The sequence below is a fragment of the Haemaphysalis longicornis genome, unplaced genomic scaffold (assembly GCF_048455015.1).
Source record: "Haemaphysalis longicornis isolate Haplotype H1 unplaced genomic scaffold, Haemaphysalis longicornis Haplotype H1 scaffold_61, whole genome shotgun sequence".
NCBI lineage: Eukaryota > Metazoa > Arthropoda > Arachnida > Ixodida > Ixodidae > Haemaphysalis > Haemaphysalis longicornis.
In genome coordinates, this window is record NW_027526409.1 from 979,315 (window position 1) to 991,047 (window position 11,733).

The following is an 11,733-nucleotide window of genomic DNA, read 5'->3' on the forward strand; positions in this document are numbered from 1 at the left end:
CCCATCCCTGGTTCATGCTCTTGTTTGCTCCTTTTTAAAATATCCATCGCCCGGGATATTTGCTTTTGTCCTCTAGACAACTGGTCCCGTAGGTTGGAAAACGATAGTGGTATTGATGTTTCAGTTAATTCAAAACAGCCGCTTCTCCTATTAGTTTCCCAGAATTCTCCCGTGTTCCACAATTATTCCTGTAAGAGCATCGCTTCGGTCCTCTGAAACCGATGTCACGTGCACCCATCTGCCACAGGACCTGAAGCCATATATTACCCGTTGTATAACATCATGATCCGCTGACCCCACATCGGTGTGTAAAAAGTTTGTTGCTTGGCCCATTGTTTGTCCCTACCTTAGGAGGGAAAGTGAAAATTACAGAGAAGATAGATAATGACGTTGCTATGGCGCCCCCATCTTAAGTTGCGTTAGCCACAATGCCTCATCTCCTGCTCAGGCATTGGTAAATGCGTAAGTGTTAAACAATATAAATTTAACCCTGTTTCACGAACACAATGGCAATTCTAGCCATAAGCTACATATCCTAATTCCCAAAGCGCACGAAGCGTGATTTAGAAAAGGGGAATAAATGCACTACTTTGGCCACCTTTCAACTAGATAAATATTTTTTCTCCGAGTTATTCACAACACGTTTTGTGGTGAACTATTCGGTGAAGAACCCTTTACGAGCTCAAAGGGGTCGTAATCTGCCTTGACTATCATTTTTTTACATGAGGTTTTTTTCTGGTAGGGAATTCGGTTGTCTGTTGGCGGGCCAGGGATACCTTTGTTTCAAAGCCACGTTGAAAATATGTTGCAAGCTTGTTGTTACGTCATCGGCAATATTGTTTAGTGGATGAGTGGTATTACTGCGTGAGCGATGCAAACGAGGCATGTCGCCTAAAAACTTTCGCTGTCTATCTGTAGGCATAGCGAGAAAATAAAGCGTGTGAGAGAGCGTTTGGCTGTGGTTGCTGTGCCTCTCCACCGATGCCTAATCCGCTAGGAATATTAGAAGGTCCTAGCATTCCGCTTGTTCCGTGCATTCCGTGCGTACCGTGTTTCCGGGACCCTACTTGGCAATTGCGCATTCGTTCCAGTACGGTGGACTACTTCCGCAGGCCGGCCCTCTCCATGCCTCAGCATTCATTACGGTGGGGCGTGTGCTCCTCGTGTTGCCTGCGCGTGCAGGCGCAGTCGGGTCCCTGTACTACGGTACGCACGGAGCACACGGAATGCCAAAACTGTCTATTGCCTTTGCCTACGCGCCCGCCGCTGCCCATATTAACGGATTGCCTGACTAGTGTTACCGCTTGTACGCGTTGCAAAATGGAATGGGTATTAACCGGGGGCGGCCAAAATGGGAAAAAAAAATCGGACGATGCAAGAAAATTCCCGCTTTTTTGCACTGAAATAGAAGCAATAGACACCCGATGCCGCTGCTAAAGCGAGAAAACTGGACCGTTAAGACACATATAGCACAAACGGGGTTTGGCATGGTGTTATGCCGTGTTATGCCGTGTTATGCAGGGGTTATGCTGAAAAATGCCGTGTCGCTGATTTCTCGAGCCGGAAAAGCACCTGCCCAACGGGTGGCGCCTTCATTGAGTTCGGGGAGTTCAAGGACGAGTTCGTCACGCTTTTTTAAGTTTTGTGCATTTAATCCTCCATTATTTCTCTCGTGTGCAGACGTCTCTTTCCCCCTGTCCTTCTGCAACCTTTAAGATCTTGTTTTTACCTCTGTCGGGACACCGCCTTAAATTTATCATATGTCTTCTGTGAAGACATCTACTAGCGTACAAAGCGATGTTATACCCCCAGCTACTTTGAGAATCTCATCCGGTTTGTTAAACACGAGGCCAGCATTTAATTGAAGGTCAATCACTATGGTCCTGTTAAAGCCACCACAATTTGTATATGCGGAAATGCCTCTGCTCCCTTAACACTCTCAATTTTAGTGCAATGTTGCAAGCGCAGATGCATGTCTTTATTCGATCCTTTGTGCAGTGCTCTTTATCTCTGGGCTAAGCTCATTCATTTCTTCGGGATTGCTACTTTCAAATACCGGCTGATTGAAGAGAATCCATCTTTTTCTATGACCCGCGGTTCATTTTTCATCTTTTCTTCCGTCTTCCTGTTAGTGCTAGATGACGGAAATGCTTCTACTTGTACGCCTGTGGTGCTTTCGTTTGTCAGAAGAGAAAATTTGTTCTCATGTGTCGGTCTGAACATGCCAAACATCCCGTGGCCAGCAATTTTGCTTTCTCTTTGTTTACCTTTTGAGTTTTATCATTTTTTAAAGCATCCTATATCTTCCTCTGAAGGTGTTCTTTCTTCGCAACTCCGTGCAACAAGCTTTGGCGATTTCCCGTACCGCTTTATAAGCCCTGCAAAAACGACTGGCCCAGAACTCTAACCGGTTATGCCGGGTCCTGAGCTTGCAGTGTTTCTAAAAAGGTAACGAAATATTCCTGTTCAATGTTTCATATAGGTAAAGTCTTGTAAGCAACTTCTGTAGCCGATACTTACGAGGAAAGCATTCTTGAAACTGCTTCATCATTTTCTTCGCTTGGGTGTCCGCAACACCAAGTTTCAGGGCAAGTGATTTGGATCCTTGCCCGTACAGGATGCCGTAGCAGATCTGCGTCGGAAAATAGGTTGGCTTTCGTAGAATACAGCAAAGAGGAATTAGATATATATATATATATATATATATATATATATATATATATATATATATATATATATATATATATATGTATATATATATACATATATATATATATATATATATATATATATATATATATATATATATATATATATATATATATATATATATATATATATATATATATATATATATATATATATATATATATGTATATATATATACATATATATATATATATATATATATATATATATATATATATATATATATATATATATATAGCGAATCAGAAAATGGGAAATGAGGGGCTCCGTGAAATAAGACAGAAAATAATGGTTGGCAGTCAGGAAAACCTCGGAAAGCAAAGGGGAGGTTGGGGTGGGTCATAGAAAGAGATGGAGAATTTTTTTAGTCGAAAAGAAAGTGGTGAAAAAATGCCCGCCGGGTGGGATCCGAACACACGACCTCCAGAATATCGGTCTGGTGCGATAACCACTACGCTACCGGCGGGGCTGTTTCCCCAGCACTTTCTCGGGTATTTATTTTAAGGTATTTTTGTTTCCTGCACTTGGGGGTTCGGATCCCACCCGGCGGGCATTTTTTCACCACTTTCTTTTCGACTCGAAAAATTCTCCATCTCTTTCTATGACCCACCACAACCACCCATTTGCTTTCCGAGGTTTTCCTGACTGCCAACCGTTATTTTCTGTCTTACTTCACGGAGCCCCTCATTTCCCATTTTCTGATTCGCTACATGCTTAGCGAGGGCCTCTGTTCTGGCAGTCTTGGTGCCAAAGGGAGCTTAAGAGGGTTCAACGCTGGTCGACCACTCTCGAGATGTCGTAGACACTCGAGTCATGGCCCGGGGGTTAAAAAGAAGGTCCCCTTCATCCCGAGTAGTCCGAGTGGTGCTGGCTACCACCCCCAAGTGCAGGAAACAAAAATCCCACCCGGCGGGCATTTTTTCACCACTTTTTTTCTGACTAAAAAATCGCCCCGCAGGTAGCGTAGTGGTTATCGCACCAGACCGGTATTCTGGAGGTCGTGGGTTCGGATACCACCTGGCGGGCGTTTTTTCTCCTCTTTCTTTCTTTCTTTCCAAATTCTTTATCTGGTTCAACGACCTACTACAACCTCGCCTTTGATTTTCGAGGTTTTCTTGCTAACCCTTATTTCTGTGTTTATATATATATATATATATATATATATATATATACGAGACAGAAAATAGCGGTTGGCAGTCAGGAAAACCTCGGAACGCACATTTCTTTCTACGACCCACCACAACCTCCCCTTTGCGTTCCGAGGTTTTCCTGACTGCCAACCGCTATTTTCTGTCTCGTATATATATTGTTACGAGGCAGATGCGGGCTATTTACACGCTGTGCTTAAAAGCGATCTATTTTCAAAGAATGAGGCGTATAGTCCGAAGCCGAGGGTACCAGCGTAGCTCGAGCCAGTCTGTCTCTGCGCGACCTCTTCGTCTTCGCTTCGGCTTGCCTTGCGCGACCCACTGATGCGGCACGTACCCATAGATGAAATGTACGATGGATTGACCACCAGGTGATCCAGTGCATTGCCATGTGAAATGTCAAGAGGGCCGTGACATGACCCCCCTCCGGCGGAGAAGCGCCGTCTCGGTGCTTATTGAAATCGAGGGTCAGGGAACAGGTGGGGCCGCTGAGTAATACGCCTTGAGGCGGCCGACGTGGACGAGTTGAGCTGATGGGTCCAGTGACGGTGAGGAAGGAGCGGCGGGAACAATTTCGTACGTCACAGGTGTGACCATACGCTTAATCCGATAGGGGCCTTTGAAGCGAGGCAGCAGTTTCTCGGAGAGACCAATGCGGCGGCAAGGGGTGCTGACAAGAACCAAGGAGCCGGGCGTAAAGTGGGCGGTGCGGTGTTGCTCGTCATAGCGGTGTTTCTGGGAAGACTGGGAAGCCGCGAGCTTGGCACGGGCAACCTGGCGGGCGACATCAGCGTGAGCGACAGCATCGCGGGCATATTCGGTCGTCAGAGGTGTCGCATCAGGAAGTAGGGTATCTAAGGGAAGAGAGGGTTCACGGCCGTAGAGAAGAAAGAACGGTGAATAACCGGCGGTGTCATGGCGGGATGAGTTGTATGCGAATGTAACATACGGCAAAGTGACGTCCCAATCCAGATGGTCCGCGGAAACGTACATCGCGAGCATGTCGGTGATGGTCTTGTTAAGCCTTTCCGTCAAGCCATTAGTCTGGGGATGGTAGGCGGTGGTCAGCTTGTGCTTCGTGTGGCAAGAGCGGAGGAGGTCGTCAACAACCCGAGACAGGAAGTACCGGCCACGGTCGGTAAGGAGCTGACGGGGAGCACCGTGTTGTAGGATGACGTTGTGAAGCAAGAAATCAGCAACGTCGGTGGCACAACTGGTGGGGAGAGCACGCGTAATAGCGTAGCGGGTCGCGTAATCGGTCGCAACAGCGATCCAGCGATTTCCCGAACGAGAGAGAGGAAAAGGGCCGAGCAGGTCCAAACCGACCCGAAAGAAAGGTTCGGAAGGAATCTCTATCGGTTGGAGCAGTCCGGCTGGGCCCAAAGAAGGGGTTTTCCGACGCTGGCACAGGTCACATGCCGTTACGTGGCGGCGGACTGATCGGTAGAGTCCGGGCCAGTAAAATCGCTTACGTACACGGTCGTAAGTTCGTGCGACGCCAAGGTGGCCAGCCGTCGGCTCGTCGTGCAGCTGATGGAGGACGTCAGATCGGAGGTGTTCAGGAACAACGAGAAGATCGTCAGGGCCATCTTCGCGAAAGTTCCGGCGGAACAGCACGCCGTCGCGGAGCAAAAACGCGTTCAATGCAGGGTCTGACGGCATGGTGGTGAGACGTGCAATGATCGACTGCAATGATTGGTCGCGACGCTGGTGGTCGGCGATGTTGAGAAAGTCAGTTAGTGCAAGGACACAAGAATCAAGGTCGTTGTCAGCTGTATCAGGTTGGTCGACTGGTTGACGCGACAGGCAGTCGGCGTCGCTGTGGAGCCTACCAGACTTGTAGGCCACGGAGTAGTCAAACTCCTGAAGGCGTAAAGCCCAGCGACCGAGACGACCAGTGGGATCTTTCAAGGAAGCAAGCCAGCATAGGGCATGGTGGTCAGTTACCGCAGAAAAAGGCCTTCCGTATAAATATGGGCGGAATTTGTTCACGGCCCATACAAGAGCCAGGCATTCGCGCTCGGTGATCGAGTAGTTCCTCTCGGAAGGTGACAAAAGGCGACTGGCATACGCTATCACTCGTTCGAGGCCGGCGCGTTTCTGAACCAGTACAGCACCTATGCTGTGTCCACTCGCGTCCGTGTGGACTTCGGTCGGAGCGGAAGGGTCAAAGTGCGCCAGAATAGGTGGATTAGTGAGATGATTGACGAGTGTCGAAAAAGCGGAAGCTTGCTCAGGGCCCCAGGAAAACTGGTTATCGTGCCGAAGCAGATCCGTGAGGGGCCTTGCAATTTCAGCGAAGTTCTTGACGAAGCGCCGAAAGTAGGAGCAGAGCCCCACAAAGCTTCGAACTTCTTTCACCGATCGAGGAGCAGGGAAGTCTTTTACGGCTCGTATTTTGTCTGGATCAGGTTGGACTCCGGTAGCGTCGACGAGGTGCCCAAGGATCTTTATTTGGCGACAACCGAAGTGGCACTTTGACGAATTTAGCTGAAGTCCAGCTCTTCGAAAAACTGCCAGGATGTCGGAAAGGCGATGCAAGTGTGTCTCAAACGTGGGAGAAAAGACGATAACGTCATCCAGGTAGCATAAGCATGTCGTCCATTTAAATCCCTGGAGAAGAGAGTCCATCATCCTTTCGAATGTGGCTGGCGCATTGCAGAGCCCGAACGGCATGACCTTAAATTGGTACAGTCCGTCTGGGGTTACAAAAGCGGTCTTTTCGCGGTCCATGGCGTCGACTGCAATTTGCCAGTACCCTGATCTCAGGTCAATGGACGAGAAATACGACGCGCCATGCAAGCAGTCGAGGGCGTCGTCAATTCGAGGAAGTGGATAAACGTCCTTCTTGGTTATTTTGTTTAAATGTCTGTAATCAACACAGAATCGCCATGAGCCGTCTTTCTTTTTGACCAGCACGACTGGAGACGCCCATGGACTAGAAGACTGCTCAATAACATCTTTCCGCAACATCTTCTCGACTTCCTGCTGAATGACGGTACGTTCGGCGTGGGAGACACGATATGGACGTCGGCGGATAGGGGTCGCATCACCAGTGTTTATGCGATGTGTCACATGGGAAGTCTGGCCCAACGGACGGTTATCCAAGTCGAAAATGTCCCGATATGACGCTAGGAGACAACGGAGCTGATGGGCTTCCGGAGGTGGAAGGTCCGACGCTATCATGTCCATAAAATCAGCGGTAGTTCGTGAAATGTCCCGTTGGCTATCCGTAGAGGATTCAGAGTCGTCAGTTGTCACCACGGAAACTTCGCATTCAGCCAAGGGGATCAGTGTAGCAAGCGACATTCCACGGGGAAGGACTTGGGTGGAGAAACCGAAGTTCAAAAATGGGAGGCCAATTTCGTTCTTCGCGACAGTCACGACTGTATAAGGAAGGGTCACGTTGCGTTCAAGGAGTATATCGGTGACGGGCGAGACAAGGTAGTCACCATCTGGAACTGGCGGGCACGACGATAAACGCACGTAGGTCATGGCCTTGGGAGCTAATCGAGCATGTTCGGCGCCGCAAAGCCGGTAAGTGGGCGTGATGTCATCAAGGGGTGTTGTGGGCAGCTCAAGACGTAAAACCCCGGCGGCGCAGTCAATGAGGGCGGCGTGTTCTGTAAGAAAGTCCAGTCCGAATATTATGTCGTAAGGACATGTTTCCAAGACGGTGAACAAGACAGGGATGTCGTGTCCGGCAATTGCGACGCGGGCGGTACACATTCCGGCTACGGTGGTCGTTCCTCCGTTGGCGACTCGTACAGCACGGCATATCGCTGGCGTCATAACTTTCCGAAGAGTGCGGCGAAGATTCGAACTCATGACTGAAATATTGGCACCTGTGTCGACTAAAGCACTAACACGAACCCCGTCAACGTGAACATCTATCAAATTGGGTCTTGAAACCGAAGTCAACAGAGGATTTGCAGGCCGGGTCGTTAATGCAGCATCACCTCCGGGAGCTGCACTGGCTAGTTTTCCGAGAGGGAGGCCGAGAAAGTGGGCGGCGGAGTCTGGCGGCGGGGCTGCGGCGAACGCGACTGGCGGCGCTGAGGTGACGGCGAGCGGCTAGATAGATTGCGTCGTGTGTTGTCGGGTGCGAAGGGCTGCTGAGGACGTGGCGGAAAACGTCGAGGGTAGTCGTCGGAGTAGCTGTTCTCGGGAAACCGTTGACGGCTAAATGGCGACCAGCTGCTGCGGCAATAACGGGCGACGTGTCCAACGCGATGGCAGTTGAAACAGATGGGGCGGTCATCGGCTGTTCTCCATTCACCAGGACTGCGTCGTCGGTAGCGCGGGAGAACATCGTAGCGCGGCGGGACATCAGTACGGGGCGAAGGGGTACGGAAGCCGTCGCAGGGATCCTGGCGTCCCAAGGCACAAACTGAGTGAAGGCCCAGGGACGTGATCTCGTCCCTAACGACGGCTTGGATGAGAGAAATCGTGGGGCCGTTCCGGTCGTGCGCGCAGTGCTGAGCAATTGGAGCCATAGCCTCGATCTCACGGCGTACTATTTTCGTCAGGCTCTCAGTCTGGGCCTCCGTGCTAGGCGTCAGCGTTGTGCGTGGTGGCACCGACACATCTTGACACGACGACGTTGCCGCTGTGTGAGGCAGCCGAGTAAACTGGTGGGCAATGCGGCGGCATTTGGCTTCCTGGAAGCGTCGGCATTCGTTAAGAATGGCGTCGATTGTAGCGGCATCCTTACACATCAGCAGATGGAAGGCGTCATCTGCGATGCCTTTAAGGACGTGGCCTACCTTGTCGGCTTCCGACATTTCGGGATCAACCTTTCCGCAGAGGGCCAAAACATCGTGTATATACGTGATATAGGATTCAGTGGTGGACTGGGCGCGCGAAGCGAGCTGTTGACGTGCGGCGAGCTGGCGACCCACGGGGCTGCCAAATATTTTCCGCATCTTTTCTTTGCAAACGTCCCAGCTGGTCAACGTGTGCTCGTTGGTGTCATACCAGGATTTGGCTGTGTTTCTTAGATGGTAAGGTAGGTTAGCCAGCATTATTGTACCATCCCACCTGTTATGGGCGCTGGCACGTTCGAACATGCGAATCCATTCTTCCACGTCGGTGTCGTCCTCACCGGTGAAAAAGCCTGGGTCACGGGGCTGAGAAACGATGATGAGGGGCGCAGCGGGTGCGGTCTCGTTGGCAGGAGGCATCGTGCGTCGACGAATGTGTCGCCCACTTCGAAGATCCGTGGTGTGGTGTTGCTGCGCTGTTGACAGGCACAGGGACGGGAACCGCAACCTCCACCAAAAAGATGTTACGAGGCAGATGCGGGCTATTTACACGCTGTGCTTAAAAGCGATCTATTTTCAAAGAATGAGGCGTATAGTCCGAAGCCGAGGGTACCAGCGTAGCTCGAGCCAGTCTGTCTCTGCGCGACCTCTTCGTCTTCGCTTCGGCTTGCCTTGCGCGACCCACTGATGCGGCACGTACCCATAGATGAAATGTACGATGGATTGACCACCAGGTGATCCAGTGCATTGCCATGTGAAATGTCAAGAGGGCCGTGACAATATATATATATATATATATATATATATATAAACACAGAAATAAGGGTTAGCAAGAAAACCTCGAAAATCAAAGGCGAGGTTGTAGTAGGTCGTTGAACCAGATAAAGAATTTGGAAAGAAAGAAAGAAAGAGGAGAAAAAACGCCCGCCAGGTGGTATCCGAACCCACGACCTCCAGAATACCGGTCTGGTGCGATAACCACTACGCTACCTGCGGGGCGATTTTCCCCCTCGCTTTCTGGGGTAATTATGTCAATGTAATTTTTTCCTGTGCTTGGGGGTGGTAGCCACCACTTTCTGTGTTATTTCTACGAGCCCCTCATTTCCTATTCTGATTCGCTACATGCATAGCGAGGGCATCTGTTCTTGTAGTCTTGGTGCCATAGGGAGCTTAAGAGGGTTTAACGCTGGTTGACCATTCTCGACATGTCGTAGACACTCGAGTTACGGCGGGGAATTTAAAAAGAAGGTCCCCTTCACCCCGAGAAGTCAGAGTTGCGCTGGCTACCACCCCCAAGCACAGAAAAAACATTATATTGACATAAATACATCAGAAAGCGGGGGGGGGGGGGGGGTAAATCGCCCCGCCGGTAGCGTAGTGGTTATCGCACCAGACCGGTATTCTGGAGGTCGTGGGTTCGGATCCCACCTGGAGGGCATTTTTTCTCCGCTTTCTTGCTTTCTTTCCAAATTCTTTATCTGTTTCAATGACCTACCACAACCTCCCCTTTGCTTTCCGAGGTTTTCTTGGCTGCCAACCCTTATTTCTGTTTTATTTCTACGAGCCCCTCATTTCCTATTCTGATTCACTATACATATATATTTACACCTATAAAATGAAAAGCTTGACTGGCTGACTGACTTACTGATTAAATTACTGACTCAACGCCCAACGAGAACCAGTAGATGCAGGTAATTGAAATTTTGCGAGTACATTTGCGTAATAGCGTAGGGGCTCACAAAGACGCGATATTTGGAAATTGCACTCCTAACAGAAAAGAAGCACGGAGTTGTGTTTTAGTAACTTCGTAATTCTTTTGGTGACCCGTTCACATATCGAAGTCGTGTTTGCTGGTATATAAAGCCTTTGAGAATATCTAAAAAGTAGGTTTAGGATTTCGCCATCACGAAACTGTCGGGGTGATTCCGCATTTTGGGATTAAATGAGTGTTCGGAAAATACTTTAATAAATGTTTCACTGATTCATTTATCCAATTGTTTTTTGCTAACATGTGTTACTCTAACATAGGCGGAAAACCAATTTTAAGGCTTTCCCACTGCAACGTCCGTAAAAGAGCCAAATTAGTTTTGGAAATGAGACACCTGACTACCGAAAAATGCCTAACAGGGGATGTCAACGCATAGCCAAACTGCTCGTTCAAACGGCTTCATAATTCATAATCACATTGTGATTACTGTATTGGAGCCTAATATTGGTGAAATATTTAAGGATGAAATTTTTAAAAGTGAAAAGCGGTGAAATAATTTTGCGGATATTATTGTTTATCGCAGGCCATTTGAGATCTCGAACTGGTTTTCGTTGATATAAATAACTTACTCAGGTATTTAAAGACTGTTCTACATTTTTCTGTGACACCAATATAATAAGAACAACCTGGATTTCGGGAAACCAGTGTTTTTACACAATCTTCAATAAGTACACATCCGGCTAATATATTCAATTCGTTTTTGCTTGCAAATGCTGCCCATCCAATTGCCCAAAAATCGATTTCGTGATTTGGTCCTAACATGCCAGCAAAAGGCAAGCGAGGTTTTTTAATTTACACACCTCTGGACGTATAATTCTGTTCAATTTTCCGCGTTCGCATAGCGCTCGCCATCTGTTGGCGCTTTGTGCAACCATGCACCTCCCTTGGGAGCCCTGTCATTTATTATAAATATAACAGAGAATATGTGCCGGAAAAATCGTTAATGCACAGCGCTCGCCACCTGTTGGGGTTTCTGCAACCACGCCCCTCCCGTAGAGAGCCCATGTTACTGATCATAACACTATGACCGATGAATATCGTTCATACCGAATGAGACAGCACTTCTCATGGGTAAAAATACCTTTCCTCACTCAGCCGGCCTCCATCGTCTCCTCCGAGCGCAATCTCTTGCCGATTGAAGTTGTATTTAAAACAGCGCACACCTCCTGATATCATATTAGAGTGCAAGCAAAACCCCAATCTACCCCTTGTCCCATTTACCCTTGCAACCCATGACCTGTGGGAGAACATGGTGACTAGCAGTGATTTGGATATCCAGACACTGTTTTCTTCAGAGCAAAGACTGGCTGCTCATCACACGGCTTTCTAGAATAGGAAAGCACAC

The 11,733-nt window shown here is 48.8% G+C and overlaps 1 non-coding gene across 1 annotated transcript; it reads right to left on the bottom strand.

Moving 5' to 3' along the window:
* Nucleotides 1-3,102: 3,102 nt before the first annotated feature.
* Nucleotides 3,103-3,175, bottom strand: Trnai-gau (transfer RNA isoleucine (anticodon GAU)). The gene has a single exon. It is a non-coding gene; the product is annotated as a tRNA-Ile (tRNA).
* Nucleotides 3,176-11,733: the final 8,558 nt, after the last annotated feature.